The sequence below is a fragment of the Rutidosis leptorrhynchoides genome, chromosome 11, assembly GCF_046630445.1.
Source record: "Rutidosis leptorrhynchoides isolate AG116_Rl617_1_P2 chromosome 11, CSIRO_AGI_Rlap_v1, whole genome shotgun sequence".
NCBI lineage: Eukaryota > Viridiplantae > Streptophyta > Magnoliopsida > Asterales > Asteraceae > Rutidosis > Rutidosis leptorrhynchoides.
In genome coordinates, this window is record NC_092343.1 from 380391076 (window position 1) to 380414419 (window position 23344).

The 23344-nt window shown below is 33.6% G+C and overlaps 1 protein-coding gene and 1 pseudogene across 1 annotated transcript in view; both read left to right on the forward strand.

The window, feature by feature from the left end:
- LOC139875985 (sulfite exporter TauE/SafE family protein 4-like) overlaps positions 1-23344 on the forward strand; it is a 203254-nt gene that overhangs the window by 149222 nt on the left and 30688 nt on the right. The gene's annotated exons all lie outside the window — the stretch shown is intronic.
- LOC139879024 (small nucleolar RNA R71) lies at positions 19353-19466 on the forward strand (annotated as a pseudogene).

The following is a 23344-nucleotide window of genomic DNA, read 5'->3' on the forward strand; positions in this document are numbered from 1 at the left end:
TCAAATCGCCCATCATCATCCCAAGAAATGTAAGCTGGCATATGACTAATAGTAACATTTTGATCAAGCCATGAATCAACACTCCCTTCAGTAATTCATGTCTTCGGTTCATTCACCCTAATTGTCCTCAATTGATGGCCTTGCATGGGTTCAACGTGAACCGTTTCAATTACCTTAGAATCTTCAAGTGACAAACTCGGAGCGATTTTCAATCATTGCCCATTAACTAAAAACGGTTCTCTGCCTTTTAAATCTTTTATTTCGATTGCCCCATACGGAGTAACCTTAGTCACAACATATGGCCCGTTCCACTTACTTCTCAACTTTCCCGCGAATAACTTTAACCTTGAATTAAACAACCACACACTTTGCCCTACCTCAAATGTCCGTCTTATGATTTCATTATCATGGAATTCTTTTGTTTTTTCTTTGTAGATTTTCGAACTTTCATAAGCATCACGTCTCAATTCTTCTAATGCCGTCAATTCTATCTTCCTTGCGTTTCCTGCCTCATTTATGTTCATGTTCACCTGTTTTATGGCCCACTCTGCACGATGCTCAATTTCAACAGGTAAGTGACATGCCTTCCCATATACAAGTCGGTAAGGTGAAGTACCAATAGGGGTTTTATAAGCTGTCCGATAAGCCCAAAGCGCATCGTCTAGTCTTAAAGACCAATCTTTGCGATTAGGTTTTACGGTTTTTTCTAAAATCCTTTTTAATTCCCTATTAGATACTTCCACTTGCCCACTTGTTTGGGGATGGTAAGGCGTAGCAATTCGGTGATTTACCCCATAATCTCTTAAAAGTTTAGCAAAATGGGAGTTCTTAAAGTGTGAACCCCATCACTAATTATGGCCTTAGGTACACCACGACGACCTAAAATATTTTTCTTAACAAACTTTAGGACAACTTTGTGGTCATTGGTCCTAGTAACCTCAGCCTCCACCCATTTGGAGACATAATCAACGGCTACTAATATGTACTCAAACCTGAAGGACGGTGGAAAAGGTCCCATAAAGTCTATGCCCCAAACATCAAAAATTTCACAAATCAAAATTGGGTTCATGGGCATTTCATTACGTTTATAAATTCCCCCCATCCGTTGACACCTAGCACAAATTGTAACATACTCACATGCATCTTTGAAAATAGTAGGCCAAAAGAAACCTGAGTCGAGTACTTTGTACCCGGTTTTCTTTATTCCGTAGTGTCCTTGATGTTATGCGAGGTGTATATAAAATAGCTTTATTTTTACAACGAAATACTATTAAATATGATACAATTTTACACAAGATATTTATTTATTTATAGAATGGATATACTTAAACCTTGCTACAACACTTATAGGCAGTGTACCTAATCGTACAGTAGTGTAGTTTTTAGTAAGTCCGGTTCGTTCCAAAGGGAATCTTTTAAACAAAGCTTAACGCTATATTAGTTTTATTTCATAAAAATACAAATATATATATAAGTAATATTATTATTATAAAGGGGGTTTTTACCGTTTAATGACCGGTTTGTCGATTTTAAAACTTTAGTCGCAGTTAAAACCTAATGTAAAATATTAAATAAATAAAAGACTAAATTTAAAGCGTAAAATAAATAACGATAATGAAATTGCGATAAATAAAAGTGCGATAAAATAAAATTGCGATAATTAAAAAGTACGATAATTAGAAGTGCAATTAAATACAATAACAATAAATAAAAGTACGATAATTAGAAGTGCAATTAAATAATAAGATAAAGGAAATTAAATATGAAATAAAAGAATTATGCTTATTTAAACTTCCGTAATCATGATGTTTGACGTGTTAATTTTAGTTTTATGCCCATGGGTTAATTGTCCTTTGTCCTGGATTATTTAATATGTCCGTCTGGTTTTTGTCCATAACAGTCCATCAGTCATAAATATAAAGTGCGAGTATCCTCGTCAAATTATCCTTATACCCAAAGTTAAATATTCCAACTAATTGTGGACTTAAACTGTAACAAGATTTTAATACTTTGTTTAATAATTACACCAGGTTATCGACTGCGTGTAACCCAAGGTTTTAATACTTTGTTAACAATTATGCCAAGTGTCCTTGTACATAATTTCACCCCTGTTTTAATAATTCTAGTGAGTATTAATCCATTCCCGTGTCCGGTTAAATGAACGATTATTCGTACATATAAATACCCCACCCATCGTGTCCGATCGAGTGTATATGGTTATTTATAGGGACGTCCAATTATAAATCTTTATATTAAAATTAACAAACTATCATTTAGTTAAACAAATATAAAGCCCATTAATAGCCCATAGTCTAATTTTCACAAGTGCCGTTCTTTTGTCCAAACCCCAATTATGGTACAAAGCCCAATTACCCAATTTTAATATTTTTAGCCCAACATCATGATTACTTCGTTTTAAATAAGCATAATAATAACTTAGCTACGAGACATTAAATTAAAAAGGTTGAACATAACTTACAATGATTAAAAATAGCGTAGCGTTACACGGACAGAATTTCGACTTACACCCTTACAACATTCGCTAACATAACCTTATTATTGGAAATTAAAATTAAAATTAAAATTAAAATATAAATATATATACATATACTACGTTGATGAATGAAGAAAAAGATGTGTTGAATTTAGAAAAATGCGTTGCCTTTTATAGGCCCACACTGAAATTTGGGGCTCCGCGAGTCGCGGCCCTTTTCCTCTTCAAACTCCGCAAGTCGGAGAGTTTGCTTTTACAGCTCACACATCTTTGGATCCTTTCTTGCCGACGGATTTTTTAATATAAATATATAATTTATGTAATTAATTATATATTATATTATATTTATATACATAATTAATTTGTAACTTTCGGTCCGTTGCGTCGAGCGTTGAGAGTTGACTCATTTCCCGGTTCCGGATTTTCGAACGTCCTTGCGTACAATTTAATATCTTGTACTTTGCGTTTTAAATCTTGTACTTTTGTAATTTTGAGACATTTCTCATCAATAATTGGAACCTCTTTGATTGTATTTTGTACTTTTGAGCTTTTTGATTGTTTGCGTCTTCAATTCGTCGAATCTGTCTTTTGTCTTCACCTTTTATTATTTAAACGAATATCACTTGTAAATAGGACAACTGCAACTAAAAGATTGTCTTTCTTGAGGAATAATGCTATGAAATATATGTTCGTTTTTAGCATTATCAAATATTCTCACACTTGAGCGTTGCTTGTCCTCAAGCAATACAGTCTTGAAATACTAGAATCACTTCTTTATTCTTCACACTTTGTACATCAGTGATTTCTTTACGGTGGTATAAACAATGGTAGTAACGATGTGGTTTACAGTCTCATATGACTTATGAAAATTTAGATCCATTAAGGAAATTGGATCTTTATGAAAACATTTGATCTCTTGAAAATTCAATCTAGCTTTTACCCTAGATAAGTTTTCCGGAATAACCCTTCACCGGTGTTTGCAAATTGTTTTTGTGGGTTTGGTGGGTTTCATATTTGAAATTTTTAGCTCAAAACTTGTGGTTTTGTGTCACCCACTTGCTAACCTTGTATTGGGAAAGAAACACTTCCAGTATACTTGCTCCGTATATTACCTTTCGGTAAACTACCTTCCGGTTGTAAAGGAAAGCGTTGAACAAGCAACTGTTAAGGCAATGTCCCCTGACATGCTTTTAATTATGGTCTATAACGTGTCGGACACAATTACTATCCTTTGTAGGAGCAATAGTAAAGCTCACCCTTATAATTTTCTGGTCTGGCACAAGGTCCTGTCTTTGACCATGCTATGCAACCACCGTTCTTACGGTTGACACCCGAATTGGTTCAGGTGACCTAATGAATTCCAGTTGAATTCCTAGGATTTTACGTTCAATGGTAATGAACGCATTAAAAATGGGTTTTCAGAAAACAAATCGGTTTTAATTTGATCAAAATATTTTCTCGTTCAAGCTCGAGTTTAGATATCATCGAATTCCATGAGTTTGAAATCTCAATCTTTAAGGTCAATCTCTAGGATTGAGTAATATCAGTCTTAAAAGCTGATTTTTGATCTTTTAAGGAGATTATCCTTTCTGGGGATCTGATTCATTAGTCTTATCCAGCTAATTTGCACGGTGCCCCCCATTGTACGAGACAGATCCTCTCATGGTTAGGATAAGTCTGACCACTTGGCAACCCTGTTTGATGCTGAGATCCGTGGATTTCCTACTGATTTTAGTGATGACTTTTCTAGATTTTTCGTCAACCTACAGCTGGTCTGGACGACAACTTCATGACCTAAATCAAGAAGCGCGTGTCTTTTTCGGAAGACTTTACTTCCTTTTAATAATGGAATTGATTCATCGTGTAGATCCATCTCTTCTTTTCTTTCATCGGGTAAAACAGTTAATTATCGTTCAAAACAAAAGTATTTTCAATTATTTGTTACAGAAATATGTGACATATGTTTAAAATAACTTGGTAAATTTTCCCACACTTGGCTTTTATTTTCTTTTATTTGCCTTTTTGTTCTCCTCTATTCCATTCTTAAATGAATTCTAACATTTTGGTTTGTTTCTCAATTTATGTCCTTTCCGAGGTAACAATAATTTCGGTGTTAACACCTAGTTTTATTGTTCATAAATATGTATAAACATGATTTTGAGTTCATTTAATTGAAAATTTTGAAAAATTTTACTAGAGTTGGGTAGTCAGTATATAAGACTAGGGCTGTTCTTTATTATCAGAGAGCACTAGATTCTAATACAACTACTGTTTTACTAGTATTTCTAATGGTAACCAAGTGTTTAAGATAAAAATTTTAAAAATCCGAAAGAATTTAACCCCTTACCACACTTAAGATCTTGCAATGCCCTCATTTGCAAGAAATCAGTAACAATTTAAATTATTGAGGGTGATTAGCGTAGAAAAATGATTAAATTTTACCAAAGTTTCCAAACATATTGGCGTTTGTTTTATATATATATATATATATATATATATATAAAGGTTATAATTTCTAAAACATAAATTAATAAAATTTTAAAAATTTGTTTCTTTTTAGGAGCGAGGGCGTTCCGGATCGTTGTCCTAGTCCGTCCCTCGACAAAATTTTAAAATTCGTCAATTCAAAGCGCGGTTTTAAAAATAAAGATTTTTGGGTTTTTTTAATTTTTGTGGCATACTTTAATTCAATAAGATTAAAAATAATGATAATAAAAGTTCTCGTCCCTCCCTCGGGTAAAGCAATTTCGGTTCAACGACCTAGTCTTCAACTCACGACGAATTTTAAAAATCATATTTTTAACTTAGCGAAATAAAGTAAATTTTTGTTTTTAAATTCACACCAAACTTAAATTTAAAATGCATAAAATTAAAAATTCATATTATTAAAATTAAAAATTCACACCAAAGTTATATTATAATTTTTTTTTACATACAAACTTATATTAAAAATATTAATTTTTCAAATATTTACAATTTTAAATATATTAATTTTAAAAATTGCACAATATTAATTTAATATTTATATATTAATTTTAAAATCATGGTAAAAATAAAAATAAAAATCTTTTTGACTTTTATCCCACTTTAATTAATCAAATATTATCAAAAATATACGCCCCTCTTTTCGGTAAAGTAATTTCGGTTCCATGACCTAATTTAACTCATGACGAATTTTTGAAATATTTTGGGTTGATTGATTAAAGATATTGATACCTTAAGAATAAACGTTAAATTTCGCAGTGATGTAATAAATTTTTGTATGATATCAATAATTTCGGTCGCAAGACCTAATTTCATCGAATACCAATTTAATACTTTATAGCGAACAAATTAGCGTTTATTATCAAAAGGTTAAAAATAAAAATAAAAAATAAAAATAAAAAACTGTACAAACTTACCTGTGAAATAGATTTCTTAGTGATATGCTCTAGCCCACTCATAAGATAGTCGGACTAATTGATTTTCCATGGCTACATAGGCGTAACCTCGAGCATTTAATGTTTTTTCTTCTAAACATATAAACGGTCCGACTCTGCATAAAGTAACAAATTCGGTGTTTGAATAGGTTTGATTATTTGAACATTTACGTTCGTGTGACCATTTTTTGCATTTGTGACATTTTACAAGGTGTCGTGCTCTTCTTTTCGCTGCGGATTTTGATTTTCTTTTACCAAATTGTAACTTATTATCTTCGCATCTGGATTCTTTTCTTACTCCGTCCAATTTTTCTCTGATTACTGATACCAGTTCACTCAGAAGTGTGTCATTATTTCGTTTAGTGATTAAAGCGTGTAGCATTAGACCATGGTTTAGTTCACAGGAAGTCTTTATTTCGTAAAACCTAAAAAAAATAAAAATTCAGAATGGGGGGAGAAGACTAGTTCTTTAGGGTCTGCTAGGGAAAGACCATTCGGGTTCCATTTTCGAGAACTACACGAAAACAAAAAATCTAACTCTAACAGAAATACATATTATCCTTTAAAAGACTTGATTCTCCCCACACTTAGTTAGCTGTGGTATCGAAATTGTGATTAACTTCATTGTCGACTTCCATTGGACTATCTATGTAATGTTTAACTCTGTGACCATTAACCTTAAATTCAATCCCATTTGAATTTATTAATTCTACTGTTCTGTATGGGAAAACTCTTTTGACTATGAATGGTCCAGACCATCTTGATTTCAATTTTCCAGGAAATAGCTTGAATCGTGAATTGAAAAGAAGAACTCTGTCTCCTTCTTTAAATTCTTTTAAACTTCTGATTCTTTTATCATGCCATTTCTTCGTTCTTTCTTTATCGATTAACGAATTTTCGTATGCTTCTTGTCTTAATTCTTCTAATTCATTTAGTTGACTTAACCGTAGACGTCCAGCTTCATATAAATCAAGATTACATGTCTTCAAAGCCCAAAAATGCTTTGTGTTCAATTTCTACTGGAAGATGACATGCTTTTCCATAAACGAGTCTAAAAGGTGTGGTTTCAATTGGAGTTTTGTAGGCTGTTCTAAAATCCCAGAGTGCATCCTCTAATTTAATGGACCATTCCTTCGGATTTGATCTTACGGTTTTCTCTAAAATACGTTTTAAAGCTCGGTTGGTATTTTCGACTTGTCCACTCGTCTGTGGATGATAAGCGGTGGAGATTTTATGAGTTACTCCATATCTTTTAAGAACTTTCTCAAGTTGATTATTACAGAAATGAGTACCCCGATCACTTATTAAAGCTTTCAGTATTCCAAACCTTGCAAAAAGACGTTTTAAAAAGTTGACTACAACTCGTGCATCGTTAGTTGGGAGAGCTTGTGCTTCCGCCCATTTAGATACATAATCAATGGCAAAGAGAATGTATAGATTATTATGAGATTTTGGAAATGGACCCATAAAGTCAATACCCCAAATGTCAAATACTTCACATACTTGAATGACATTTTGTGGCATTTCATCACGTTGACTTATTTTTCCGGCCCTTTGACAAGCATCACAGGATTTGCAAAGAAGGTGTGCGTCTTTGAAAATTGTAGGCCAATAGAATCCAGCATCATAAACTTTTCTTGCTGTGAGTTGAGGCCCATAATGCCCTCCTGTTGGTCCTGTGTGACAATGGTTTAAGATTTTACTATCTTCATCTCCGAATACACATCGGCGTATTATTCCATCTGGACAACTTTTAAACAAATGTGGATCTTCCCAGAAATAGTGTTTTATATCACTAAAGAATTTCTTTCGTTTTTGGTAAGATAATCCTTTTTTCAAGGAATCCACAAACTAAGTATATAAGACTAGGGCTGTTAATGGGCTTTAGATATTCATTATAATCTATCTTCAATAGATATTCATCAGGAAAGTTGTCTTGTATGGCCGATTCATTTAGAACTTCTAATTCAGGATTTTCAAGACGAGAAAGATGATCAGCGGCGAGATTTTCAGCTCCTCTTTTATCTCGGATTTCAATATCGAATTCTTGTAAGAGTAAGATCCAACGGATTAATCTTGGTTTAGCATCTTGTTTCGAAAATAGGTATCTAAGAGCAGAATGGTCGGTATAGACCACCGTTTTAGCTAGAACGAGATATGAATGAAATTTGTCAAAAGCAAAGACAATAGCAAGGATTTCTTTTTCAGTAGTTGTGTAATTTGTTTGTGCTCCTTGTAACGTCTTACTAGCATAATAAATAGGTTGAAATCGTTTTTCAATCCTTTGTCCTAAAACGGCTCCCATTGCAAAATCACTTGCATCGCACATAAGTTCAAACGGTAGATTCCAATTTGGTGTTATCATGATCGGCGCATTAGTGAGTTTCTCTTTAAGAATATTAAAAGATTTGATGCATTCATCTGAAAAGATGAATGGAGCATCTTTTTCTAGGAGTTTATTCATAGGAGTGGCAATTTTAGAAAAATCTTTTATGAAACGTCAGTAAAAACCGGCATGCCCTAGAAAACTCCTAACTCCTCTAACATCGGTGGGATGTGGAAGTTTAGCAATAACATCTACTTTAGCTCTATCCACTTCAATTTCTTCTTTTGAAATTTTATGTCCAAGAACGATGCCTTCTTTAACCATGAAATGGCATTTCTCCCAATTAAGTACTAGATTTGATTGTTCGCATCTAATAAGCGTTCGTTCCAGATTAACTAGACATGTTTCAAATGTATCACCGAAGACTGAAAAGTCATCCATGAAAACTTTCATGCATTCTTCTATCATGTATGGAAAAATCGCCATCATGCACCTTTGAAAGGTTGCAGGGGCGTTGAAAAGTCCAAATGGCATGCGTTTGTAAGCAAAAGTACCATAAGGGCACGTGAATGTGGTTTTCTCTTGGTCTTCGGGTGCTATTGGAATTTGAAAATATCCGAAAAATCCATCAAGAAAACAATAGTAACTATTTCCGGCTAATCTTTCCAACATTTGATCAATGAAAGGTAAGGGAAAGTGATCTTTTCTGGTGGCGTCATTTAATTTTCTATAATCAATACATATACGCCATCCTGTTACAGTCCTAGTAGGAATAAGCTCATTTTTCTCATTTGTAATGACAGTCATGCCACCCTTCTTAGGTACGCATTGAACTGGGCTTACCCATGGACTATCAGAAATTGGATAAATTAAACCTGCATCTAGCAGTTTAATAATTTCTTTCTTAACAACATCTTGCATATTAGGATTTAGTCTTCGTTGGCGTTGCACATACGTTTTATGACCTTCTTCCATAAGAATTTTATGTGTGCAATACGAAGGACTTATTCCTTTAATATCATGAATCTTCCATGCAATGGTTGGTTTATGAGCTTTCAACACAGAAATGAGTTGTGATTTCTCATTTTCAGTAAGAGAAGACGATATTATTACAGGTAATTCAGATTCACCATGTAAATAAGCATATTCCAAATGGTTTGGAAGTGGCTTTAACTCTAATGTTGGTGGTTCTTCTATCGATGATTTATATCGATATCTGTCTTCTTCTTTTAGCATTTGAATTTCTACTGTTGTTGGTTTATATCCATTAGCCATTAGTGTAACTAACATTTCAGTTTCATCAATTGGTTCAATACCTTCTCCTAAAGAACATTCTCCTGTTCCTTGTAATTCTGGAAATTCTTCTAACAATTCTGCATGTGAATCTATAGTTTGAATATAATAACATGTATCATCTGCAGATTGTGGTTGTTGCATTACTTTATCAACTGAAAAGGTAACACTCTTGTCCTCTATACTTAGGGTTAGTTTCTTACCAAACACGTCTATCATTGCTTTAGCCGTGTTTAAGAATGGTCTTCCTAATATGAGAGGAACTTGAGAATCTTCTTCCATGTCCAGAATAACAAAATCTACTGGAAATACTAAAGTATCAACTTTAACTAGAATGTTTTTCATTATCCCTCTAGGATATTTTATTGATCGATCGGCTAGTTGTATGCTTATTCGTGTTGGTTTCAATTCTCCAAGGTCTAGTTTAGCGTATAGTGAATACGGCATTAAATTTATACTAGCACCTAAGTCTGCCAATGCTTCTATTGAACTAAGACTACCCAGAAAACATGGAATTGTGAAACTTCCTGGATCAGATAATTTTTCTGGTATATTATTCAACAGCACTGCAGAACAATTAGCATTCATAGTAACGGCTGAGAGTTCTTCCATTTTCTTTCTATTTGTGATTAAATCTTTCAGAAATTTAGCATATCTAGGCATTCCTGAAATTACATCAATGAAAGGAAGATTTACATTTATCTGTTTAAACATATCCAAGAATTTGGATTGCTCGGCTTCAAGTTTCTCTTTTTTCATCTTACTCGGGTAAGGAAGTGGTGGTTGGTATGGTTTAACATAAGGTTTAGCCTTAACTGTGTTATCTTCATTAACCTTTTCAACTACCGGTTCTTTTTCCTTATCTTGATCAGGTTGTGGTTCTTGTGGAGTAGGAATAGCTTCGTCAGAAATTATAGGTATTTCAGGTGGTTTAAGTGTTGAACCACTTCTTGTGGTAATGGCTTTAGCTGTTTCATTCTGGGGGTTAGCATTTGTATCACTAGGTAGACTTCCCGGTTTTCTTTCACCTATTAACCTTGCTAGGTTACTTACTTCTTGTTCCAAATTTTGAATAGAAGCTTGTTGATTTCTAAATACTTGAGCATTTTGTTCATTAGTTTGTTTCTGAGATGTGAAAAACTGCGTTTGAGTTTCAACTAGCTTCGTCATCATATCTTCTAAATTCGGCTTTTTATCATCGGTTTGTGGTGGTTTGTTTTGAAAATTAGGTCTTTGCTGGTTGTAAGTATTATTGGATACTTGTTGATTACTAGGACCTTGTTGGTTGTTGTATGGAACATTTCGGTTATAATTCTGGTTTTGATTGTAAATTGGTCTTGGCGGTTGATAATTATTCTGATAATTATTTCCAGGCCTTTGGTTTATGTATGAAATATTCTCTCTTTGTTCCATTGTTAGTTCAATACTGAGACAATCTTTTGTCAAATGTGGTCCTCCACACTGCTCACAACTAATTCGTATTGAGTGTATATCCTTAGTCATCTTTTCCATTCGTCTCTCGACAGCATCTATCTTTGCAGAAATGGAATCTAAGTCATGGCTAGAGTCGGCTCTAGCTGCTTTAGATGATCTAATGATATCTTTTTCTTGGTACCACTCATGTGAGTGGGAAGCAATGTTATCAATAATTTTATAAGCATCAGTTTCGGTTTTCTTCATAATGGAACCACCAGCTGCAATATCTATGTCTTTTCTTGTAGTGATGTCGCATCCTTGGTAGAATATTTGTACTATTTGACAGGTGTCTAAACCATGTTGCGGACATCCTCTTAATAACTTTCCAAATCTTGTCCACGCCTCATATAGAGTTTCATTCGGTTTCTGTGTGAATGCAACAATTTCTCCTTGAAGTCTCACGGCTTTAGATGCCGGAAAGAATTGTTTAAGAAATTTTTCAACTAAAACATCCGATGTATCAATCGCCCCTTCAGGTAACGATTCCAACCAATCTTTGGCTTCTCCCTTTAAAGTCCAGGAAAATAACATGAGATATATCTGTTCATCCTCAACTTCTCTTATTTTAAATAGAGTGCAGATCCTATTAAAGGTACGAAGATGTTCATTTGGATCTTCCTTCGGCGCACCACTAAATTGGCATTGATTAGTCACCATATGTAGAATTTGTCCTTTAATTTCATAATCTGGCGCATTAATGTCAGGATGAGTAATTGCGTGACCTTGGCCAGTTCGTTTAGCTCTCATTCGGTCTTCCATACTTAGAGGTTCCAGATTTTCCATAATTGAATTTGTTGAATCGGAATCACTAGAGGATTCTGATTTAATGGTTTGTTCCTCAACAATCTCTGTTTGAATGATTGGTGGTTCCGGAGGAAAAATTAATGGTTCAAGATCTATGAATCGTCCCTGAATATTCTCCGGATTCTCAATTGTGAGGTCGGGTTCAAAAAATGGATTATCGAAAATTTGAATTGGAGTACTTGGTCGACTGGATGACAATTCTAAAGGAAAATCAACGGCGGTAATATTTGCTAGATGTCTTGATCGAGTTACAGGTGGTGAACGTACAAAAGGTGGTGAACATCTTGCTCGGTGCATTCACTGAATATCCTATTAGTTTTTAAAAGGAAAGAAAAATTATATAAGTTATCCAATTAATAGACTTTTCTGATTTTGCCCACGTTTCGAATAGCCAAAAGATGCAGCAGAGGGGCAGGATTCGTTTGGTCTCAATATAATTGAGTACTGTTTGGCTCCAATAACCCGGTCCACGTACAAATCTAACTATTACTACGAACCAGAAAATTTTGATGTCTATCAATTTAACCACTTAAAATAAATTTTCGTAATTTTAAGAAATTTAGATAAGAAGTAGAAAAAAAATCTATGTCCTAAAAACTAGAATGACGAGAAATAAGAAAGAAAAAGAGCGCGTCGAAAAAGGTCGAAAAAAAGAAAGAAAAAGAGTGACTATAAAACTTTAAAACACTCGACTAACTCAACCTTATTACTATCACTAACTTAAAATTAAAATTGCAAATTGAGATTACTAATTGGAGTGATAATTGATACATAGGTAAAAGGTGTCAAAAAATAAAAATAAGAAAGTAGCGCGTCGAAACTTAAAAAGGAACTAAAAACTAAGAATTAAAAGTTGCGTCTAAAAATATTAAAGCTTACAAGTAAAACTATATCCCAAATGGCAATAACTTCAAAAGGTACTAAAACTTAAGGGATTTTAAAACTATGGATTAAAACTAAATACGAGCGAAAATTACAAAAGTTACGCAAAAATGAATAAAAAGGGACAAAATATAAAAATAAACTAAAAGTTGTAAAAATTACAATTTTTATAAAAATATTATTTTTATATTATTTATTTTATAAAACTATTAATTTTACAATTTAATTAAACTAATTAAACTAAATATATAAAATAATTAAAACTAAACTAAATTAATTAATTAACAAAACCTAACTAGGGTTTTTATAATAATAATAATAATAATAAACTCCGTAATTAATGCGAAATTAGGGTTCTGTGTGGCGTGTCAGGGTGGCTCCGTGAGTTGCGGTGCCACGTACCAGAAAACTCCGCGAGTTGCGGTGGATGAAAATTCAAATCAGGTGTGGGTTTTGTTCGACAGGTTTTTGTTTTTATATATATATATATATATATATATTTTTTTTTTATTTTTCTATTTTTAATTTAATTAATATATTTATATAATTTAAATAAAACTTATAATTAAAAAAAACTAAGATAGAAATAAAATACTTTATAATTTTATAAATAAAAATCTAAAAAATAGATTTATATATATATTTTTCGGTTTTTTTAAAATTTTTTTTATATTATTTTTTTTATATTCAAAAAGTATATATTTTACAAAAACTAATTAAAACTTAATAAGAAATTTTTTTTTATGTGGCGTTTCGCTTCGGCGTTCCCCGGCAGCGGCGCCAAAAATACTTGATAGTTAAAGCTAAGGGGTATAAAATACTATTAAATATGATACAATTTTACAAAAGATATTTATTTATTTATAGAATGGATATACTTAAACCTTGCTACAACACTTATAGGCAGTGTACCTAATCGTACAGTAGTGTAGTTTTTAGTAAGTCCGGTTCGTTCCAGAGAGAATCTTTTAAACAAAGCTTAACACTATATTAGTTTTATTTTATAAAAATACAATATATATATATATATATATATATATATATATATATATATATATATATATATATATATATATAAGTAATATTATTATTATAAAGGGGGGTTTTTACCGTTTAATGACCGGTTTGTCGATTTTAAAACTTTAGTCGCAGTTAAAACCTAATGTAAAATATTAAATAAATAAAAGACTAAATTTAAAGCGTAAAATAAATAACGATAATGAAATTGCGATAAATAAAAGTGCGATAAAATAAAATTGCGATAATTAAAAAGTACGATAATTAGAAGTGCAATTAAATACAATAACAATAAATAAAAGTATGATAATTAGAAGTGCAATTAAATAATAATATAAAGGAAATTAAATATGAAATAAAAGAATTATGCTTATTTAAACTTCCGTAATCATGATGTTTGACGTGTTGATTTTAGTTTTATGCCCATGGGTTAATTGTCCTTTGTCCTGGATTATTTAATATGTCCGTCTGGTTTTTGTCCATAACAGTCCATCAGTCATAAATATAAAGTGCGAGTATCCTCGTCAAATTATCCTTATACCCGAAGTTAAATATTCCAAATAATTGGGGACTTAAACTGTAACAAGATTTTAATACTTTGTTTAATAATTACACCAGGTTATCGACTGCGTGTAACCCAAGATTTTAATACTTTGTTAACAATTATGCCAAGTGTCCTTGTACATAATTTCACCCCTGTTTTAATAATTCTAGTGACTATTAATCCATTCCTGTGTCCGGTTAAATGAACGATTATTCGTACATATAAATACCCCGCCCATCGTGTCCGATCGAGTGTATATGGTTATTTATAGGGACGTCCAATTGTAAATCTTTATATTAAAATTAACAAACTATCATTTAGTTAAACAAATATAAAGCCCATTAGTAGCCCATAGTCTAATTTCCACAAGTGTCGTTCTTTTGTCCAAACCCCAATTATGGTACAAAGCCCAATTACCCAATTTTAATATTTTTAGCCCAACATCATGATTACTTCATTTTAAATAAGCATAATAATAAATTAGCTACGAGACATTAAATTAAAAAGGTTGAACATAACTTACAATGATTAAAAATAGCGTAGCGTTACACGGACAGAATTTTGACTTACACCCTTACAACGTTCGCTAACATAACCTTATTATTGCAAATTAAAATTAAAATTAAAATTAAAATATAAATATATATACATATACTACGTTGATGAATGAAGAAAAAGATGTGTGGAATTCAGAAAAATGCGTTGCCTTTTATAGGCCCACACTGAAATTTGGGGCTCCGCGAGTCGCGGCCCTTTTCCCCTTCAAACTCCGCAAGTCGCGGAGTTTGCTTTTACAGCTCACACATCTTTGGATCCTTTCTTTCCGACGAATTTTTTAATATAAATATAATATAAATATATAATTTATATAATTAATTATATATTATATTATATTTATATACATAATTAATTTATAACTTTCGGTTCATTGCGTCGAGCGTTGAGAGTTGACTCATGTCCCGGTTCCGGATTTTCGAACGTCCTTGCGTACAATTTAATATCTTGTACTTTGCGTTTTAAATCTTGTACTTTTGTAATTTTGAGACGTTTCTCATCAATAATTGGAACCTCTTTGATTGTATTTTGTACTTTTGAGCTTTTTGGTCGTTTGCATCTTCAATTCGTCGAATCTGTCTTTTGTCTTCACCTTTTATTATTTAAACGAATATCACTTGTAAATAGGACAACTGCAACTAAAAGCTTGTCTTTCTTGAGGAATAATGCTATGAAATATATGTTCGTTTTTAGCATTATCAGTCCTCCACATGCGAAAGTATGACAATGAGCTAAAATGTCCTTATGCTCATCTTCCTCCACACATCTTCTTATGATTTGGTCGGGTCCAATTCGGTAAAAAACCGGGTCCTCCCAAATGTAATGCTTAACCTGCGATAAAAAGTAATCCCTCTTGTGCTTGTTCTAATGCTTCGGTATTTTGTTAGTCACCAAATAGTTAACAATATGAGCGAACCAAGGTACCTGCACAACACTAAACAAACACTTGTTCGGGAAATTTTCCTGGATCGGTTTAGCAGGGTCAAACGGCAGTGGGGGTATCCTAGACAAATGGTCCGCCACCACATTCTCTATACCCTTTTTATCCCTTATTTCCAAATTAACCTCTTGCAACAACAGGATCTACCTAATTAATCTAGGCTTGGTCTCTTTTTTATCTAGTAAGTGTCTTAGGGCACTGTGGTGCGAGAAAATAACTACCTTAGACCCCCACAAATATGATCTAAATTTGTCTAGGGCAAACACTACCGCTAGTAATTCCTTCTCGGTTGTGGTATAGTTCACTTGAGCTTCCAAAAAAGTCTTATTAGCATAGTATATAACTACCGGTTTCCTATCAACTCTTTGACCCAAAACAGCCCCAGCTGCATAATCACTAGCATCACACATAATCTCAAATGGTTTGGTCCAATCGAGTGATTGCAAAATGGGTGCTTCGGTTAACTTACGCTTAAGGGTATTAAAGGCCTCCTTACATTGGTCATCAAAGTCAAAAGGTGCGTCTTTTAATAACAAATTACACAATGGTTTAGAAATAACGCTAAAATCTTTGATAAACCTACGATAAAAACCCGCATGTCCCAAAAACGATCTTACCCCCTTAACATTGGTTGGTGGAGGTAATGTGGAAATAAGTTGCACTTTTGCCCTATCTACCACAAATCCCCTTTCGGACACAATGTGTCCCAAAACCACCCCTTCTCTTACCATAAAATGGCTCTTTTCCCAACTAAGGACGAGGTTAGTCTCGGTACACCGTTTTAAAACCTTTTCCAACATATTTAAACACGATTCAAAAGACTTGCCAAATATTGAGAAATCATCCATGAAAATTTCTAAAGACTCGCCTATTAATTCTGAAAAAAATACTCATCATACACCTTTAAAAAGTAGCAGGTGCATTACATAGACCAAAAGGCATTCGTCTAAAAGAATAAGTTCCATAAGGACAAGTAAAAGTCGTTTTTTCTTGGTCATTAGGGTGGATAGGTATTTGGTTGTATCCCGAATACCCATCTAAGAAACAATAAAATTTCTGACCTGACAACTTTTCGATGATTTGATCAATAAAAGGCAAGGGAAAATGATCCTTTGAATTTGCAACATTTAACTTCCTGTAATCAATACATACCCTCCAACCCGTCACGGGACGGGTTGTGATCTTTTCACCTTTCTCGGTTTCCATGATCGTGATCCCAGCTTTCTTTGGCACTGTTTGAGTGGGGCTTACCCACTGACTATCCGAAATAGGGAAAATAATCCCCGCGTCTGACCACTTAAGAACCTCTTTCTTTACAACTTCCTGCATGTTCGGGTTTAACCTGCGTTGCGTGTCACGGGAAGGTTTAACCTCTGGATCTGTAACTATACGATGCAAGCACACTGAGGGACTTATCCCTTTCAAATCTGCTATAGTCCATCCCACCGCAGCCTTGTATTTATGAAGTACCTCCATTAAAGCTTTTCCCTGCACACCTGTCAAATCTGAAGCAATAATAACTGGCAAAGTGCCGTTAGTACCCAAGAATGCATACTTTAAATGAGAGTGTAATGGTTTCAGCTCAAGGGTCAGTAGTGATTCTAATGAAGGTCTCATATTAGTATCAATGGACTTAGGTAGTGGCTCATATTTATGAGTCCATGGTGGCAACCTAGCATCCATCGTACTTGCTACTGCCAATTCTACGGCCTTAACCTCTTCACATTCAACATCCTCTTCATCACCTCTACTGGGTCATAAGTTATTAGGTGAGAAGTATGTTTTTCCACTAGTTCATCAATCACATCTACCTGATAGCATTCATGGACATTTAGGGTGTGAAGAGAATTAAAGATATTAATCCTCATCTTGCGATTCCTAAATGATATGTCCATGGCTCTCGTTCGAAAATTAATGTGGGCATTTATGGTGGCCAAGAACGGGCGCCCCAAGATTATAGTGGGCTGGGCATCTCTATTCCTAGATTCAATATCCATCACAACAAAGTCAACAGGGTAATAGAAATCCTCCACTTTTACTATCACATCTTCTAATATCCCCCTAGGCATTTTGATTGATTGGTCTGCCAGTTGAATAGTTATGTCGGTTCTTTTCATTAAACCCAATTCAAATTGGTCAACTAGACAAAAGGGTAAAATATTGATGCTAGCTCCTAGGTCCAATAATGCCTTTTTCACATTCACGTTTCCTACAGTAACCGCTATCAATGGGGTCCTCGGGTCCTTAAATTTAGGTGGGAGTGTGCCCAAAATAACCGCACTTAGGTGCTCGGTTAGCTCCACCTTTTTGGGTAAATTCGCCCTTTGCTTCCTCTTTTGAGTGCAAAGGTCCTTTAAAAATTTAGCGTAAGACGGGACTTGCCTAATAGTATCGAGAAGGGGTAAGTTTATCTTAACCTGTTTAAATGTTTCCCACATGTCCTCTGGTTTTGGTCCCTTTTTCTCATAAGAGAATTGGTTTGGGGACTCTAAGGCCTTGGGAAATGGGACGGTTTTTGATTCCGTCTCCAATTTCTCGATCTCATTAACGATTGGTTCCTTGTTTTCACCCCCTTCCCATGGTTATCATTTTCACTTACCTCTTCCTCCTCAAGAACAATAGGAGACTTACTTGACTCTTGTTGCACTACCTCTTTTTCACCAACCTTATTGTCATACTTCTTTCCACTTCTCAAGGTGCCTACCATGTTAACACTATGCCCTTTTCCCTGATCCTTATGATTCGGATTTTGAACCGTGTAGCTTGGAATTGTACCCGGATCCCTATTTCCCTTACTTTCCGCTACATTGTCAATCTCCTTAGCCAATGCACCAATTGACTTGTTTTGCACTTCCACTATTTTCCGCATTTCGGAGATAAACGCATCCATCTTGGCATCCGAGCTAGATGGTTGACTGGGTGGAGTACTGTTTTGATTTTGATTTTGGCTTTGATTTTGGTAATTGTTTTGGTTTTGGTTTTGGTTGTTGGGATAAGGATTTTGATAGTTTCTTTGATAGTTGCCTTAGTTCTGAAAGTTACCCTGGCTTTGAAAGTTATTTTGCGGTCTTTGTTGGTTCCCTTGGTAAGCATTTAGAGCATTGTTATTGCTCCAACTAAAATTAGAATGGTTTCTCCAACCCGGATTATACGTGTTGGAGTATGGATCAAATCTTCATCCCTGGACCTCATTAACTTGTTCCTCCACTATTTGTTGATTTACCGGTGGAATCCCATTTCTACATCCGTATACAAAGTGTGAAGGATCTCCACAAATCTCACAAACTTCCCGAACCTGCGAAACTTTACAAGCAAGACCCTGATTTGGGTTGTTAAATATAAGCATTTTCAAATCATATAATTCTTGCTCTAAGTTCCTAGATGAACCACCCAATTCGGAAACATGATTCACCCGGGATGTACTAGGTTGTTTACGATTAACCGAAGCTTGGGTTTTTGAACCCTTGCTTAATTGCTCAAAGAAGGTCCACTCGTCATCACTAGATCGAGTTAAAAATGCCCCACCACTAGCCGCCAAAAGGAATTGCCTATTTTGGGAATCCAAACTATCATAGAAAATTTTAACCAATTTCCACTTTGGTATCTCATGGTGTGGGCATGCTCTAAGTAACTCCTTCAAATGCTCGTACGCTTCATGAAATAATTCACCCGGTAATTGTTTAAAAGATTTTATTTGCATACGCATGTCTGAAGTTTTACTTATGGGATAAAACTCCTCTAAAACAGTTTTTTCATCACCGCCCAAGTATTAATACTCCGGGCGGATAAAGAGAGAAACCATCGTTTTGCCTTATCTTTAAGTGAATAAGGAAATAATCGCAGAAGTACCTCATCATCAGTGAAACCGTTTACCTGATTAGTAGCACATATTGAAATGTCCCGTTCTTATTGATTAAAAACATTCCATATTAATTGATTTCGCTGCGAGGTTTTGACCTCTATATGAGACGTTTTTCAAAGACTGCATTCATTTTAAAACAAACCATAACCTTTATTTCATCAATAAAGGTTTAAAAAGCTTTACGTAGATTATCAAATAATGATAATCTAAAATATCCTGTTTACACACGACCATTACATAATGGTTTACAATACAAATATGTTACAACAAAATAAGTTTCTTGAATGCAGTTTTTACACAATATCATACAAGTATGGACTCCAAATCTCGTCCTTATTTAAGTATGCGACAGCGGAAGCTCTTAATAATCACCTAAGAATAAACATGCTTTAAACGTCAACAAAAATGTTGGTGAGTTATAGGTTTAACCTATATATATCAAATCGTAACAATAGACCACAAGATTTCATATTTCAATACACATCCCATACATAGAGATAAAAATCATTCATATGGTGAACACCTGGTAACCGACATTAACAAGATGCATATATAAGAATATCCCCATCATTCCGGGACACCCTTCGAATATGATATAAATTTCGAAGTACTAAAGCATCCGGTACTTTGGATGGGGCTTGTTGGGCCCGATAGATCTATCTTTAGGATTCGCGTCAATTAAGGTGTATGTTCCCCAATTCTTAGATTACCAGACTTAATAAAAAGGGGCATATTCAATTTCGATAATTCAACCATAGAATGTAGTTTCACGTACTTGTGTCTATTTTGTAAATTATTTATAAAACCTGCATCTATTCTCATCCCAAAAATATTAGATTTTAAAAGTGGGACTATAACTCACTTTCACAGATTTTTACTTCGTCGGGAAGTAAGACTTGGTCACTGGTTGATTCACGAACCTATAACAATATATACATATATATCAAAGTATGTTCAAAATATATTTACAACACTTTTAATATATTTTGATGTTTTAAGTTTATTAAGTCAGATGTTCTCGTTAGTAACCTACAACTAGTTGTCCACAGTTAGATGTACAGAAATAAATCGATAAATATTATCTTGAATCAATCCACGACCCAGTGTATACGTATCTCAGTATTGATCACAACTCAAACTATATATATTTTGGAATCAACCCCAACCCTGTATAGCTAACTCCAACATTCACATATAGAGTGTCTATGGTTGTTCCGAAATATATATAGATGTGTCGACATGATAGGTCGAAACATTGTATACGTGTCTATGGTATCTCAAGATTACATAATATACAATACAAGTTGATTAAGTTATGGTTGGAATAGATTTGTTACCAATTTTCACGTAGCTAAAATGAGAAAAATTATCCAATCTTGTTTTACCCAGAACTTCTTCATTTTAAATCCGTTTTGAGTGAATAAAATTGCTATGGTTTCATATTGAACTCTATTTTATGAATCTAAACAAAAAAAGTATAGGTTTATAGTCAGAAAAATAAGTTACAAGTCATTTTTGTAAAGGTAGTCATTTCAGTCGAAAGAACGACGTCTAGATGACCATTTTAGAAAACATACTTCCACTTTGAGTTTAACCATAATTTTTAGATATAGTTTCATGTTAATAATAAAAATCATTTTCTCAGAATAACAACTTTTAAATCAAAGTTTATCATAGTTTTTAATTAACTAACCCAAAACAGCCCGCGGTGTTACTACGACGGCGTAAATCCGGTTTTACGGTGTTTTTCGTGTTTCCAGGTTTTAAATCATTAAGTTAGCATATCATATAGATATAGAACATGTGTTTAGTTGATTTTAAAAGTCAAGTTAGAAGGATTAACTTTTTTTTGCGAACAAGTTTAGAATTAACTAAACTATGTTCTAGTGATTACAAGTTTAAACCTTCGAATAAGATAGCTTTATATGTATGAATCGAATGATGTTATGAACATCATTACTACCTTAAGTTCATTGGATAAACCTACTGGAAAACAGAAAAATGGATCTAGATCTAGCTTCAACGGATCCTTGGATGGCTCGAAGTTCTTGAAGCAGAATCATGACACGAAAACAAGTTCAAGTAAGATCATCACTTGAAATAAGATTGTTATAGTTATAGAAATTGAACCAAAGTTTGAATATGATTATTACCTTGTATTAGAATGATAACCTACTGTAAGAAACAAAGATTTTTTGAGGTTGGATGATCACCTTACAAGATTGGAAGTGAGCTAGCAAACTTGAAAGTATTCTTGATTTTATGTAACTAGAACTTGTAGAATTTATGAAGAACACTTAGAACTTGAAGATAGAACTTGAGAGAGATCAATTAGATGAAGAAAATTGAAGAATGAAAGTGTTTGTAGGTGTTTTTGGTCGTTGGTGTATGGATTAGATATAAAGGATATGTAATTTTGTTTTCATGTAAATAAGTCATGAATGATTACTCATATTTTTGTAATTTTATGAGATATTTCATGCTAGTTGCCAAATGATGGTTCCCACATGTGTTAGGTGACTCACATGGGCTGCTAAGAGCTGATCATTGGAGTGTATATACCAATAGTACATACATCTAAAAGCTGTGTATTGTACGAGTACGAATTCGGGTGCATACGAGTAGAATTGTTGATGAAACTGAACGAGGATGTAATTGTAAGCATTTTGGTTAAGTAGAAGTATTTTGATAAGTGTATTGAAGTCTTTCAAAAGTTTATAAATACATATTAAAACACTACATTTATATACATTTTAACTGAGTCGTTAAGTCATCGTTAGTCGTTACATGTGAGTGTTGTTTTGAAACCTTTAGGTTAACGATCTTGTTAAATGTTGTTAACCCAATGTTTATAATATCAAATGAGATTATAAATTATTATATTATCATGATATTATCATGTATGAATATCTCTTAATATGATATATATACATTAAATGTCTTTACAACAATAATCGTTACATATATGTCTCGTTTAAAAATCATTAAGTTAGTAGTCTTGTTTTTACATATGTAGTTCATTGTTAATATACTTAATGATATGTTTACTTATCATAGTATCATGTTAACTATATATATATCCATATATATGTCATCATATAGTTTTTACAAGTTTTAACGTTCGTGAATCACCGTCAACTTGGGTGGTCAATTGTCTATATGAAACATATTTCAATTAATCAAGTCTTAAAAAGTTTGATTGCTTAACATGTTGGAAACACTTAATCATGTAAATAACAATTTCATTTAATATATATATAAACATGGAAAAGTTCGGGTCACTACAGTACATACCCGTTAAATAAATTTCGTCCCGAAATTTTAAGCAGTTGGAGGTGTTGACGTATCTTCTGGAAATAAATGCGTGTATTTCTTCTTCATCTGATCTTCACACTCCTAGGTGAACTCGGGTCCTCTACGATCATTCCATCGAACCTTAACAATCGGTATCTTGTTTTGTTTAAGTCTCTTAACCTCACGATCCATTATTTCGACGGGTTCTTCAATGAATTGAAGTTTTTCATTGATTTGGATTTCGTCCAACGGAATAGTGAGATCTTCTTTAGCAAAACATTTCTTCAATTTTGAGACGTGGAAAGTGTTATGTACAGCTGCGAGTTGTTGAGGTAGCTCCAGTTAGTAAGCTACTAGTCTGACACGATCTATAATCTTGAATGGTCCAATGTACCTTAGATTTAGTTTCCCCGTTTACCAAATCGAACAACGCCTTTC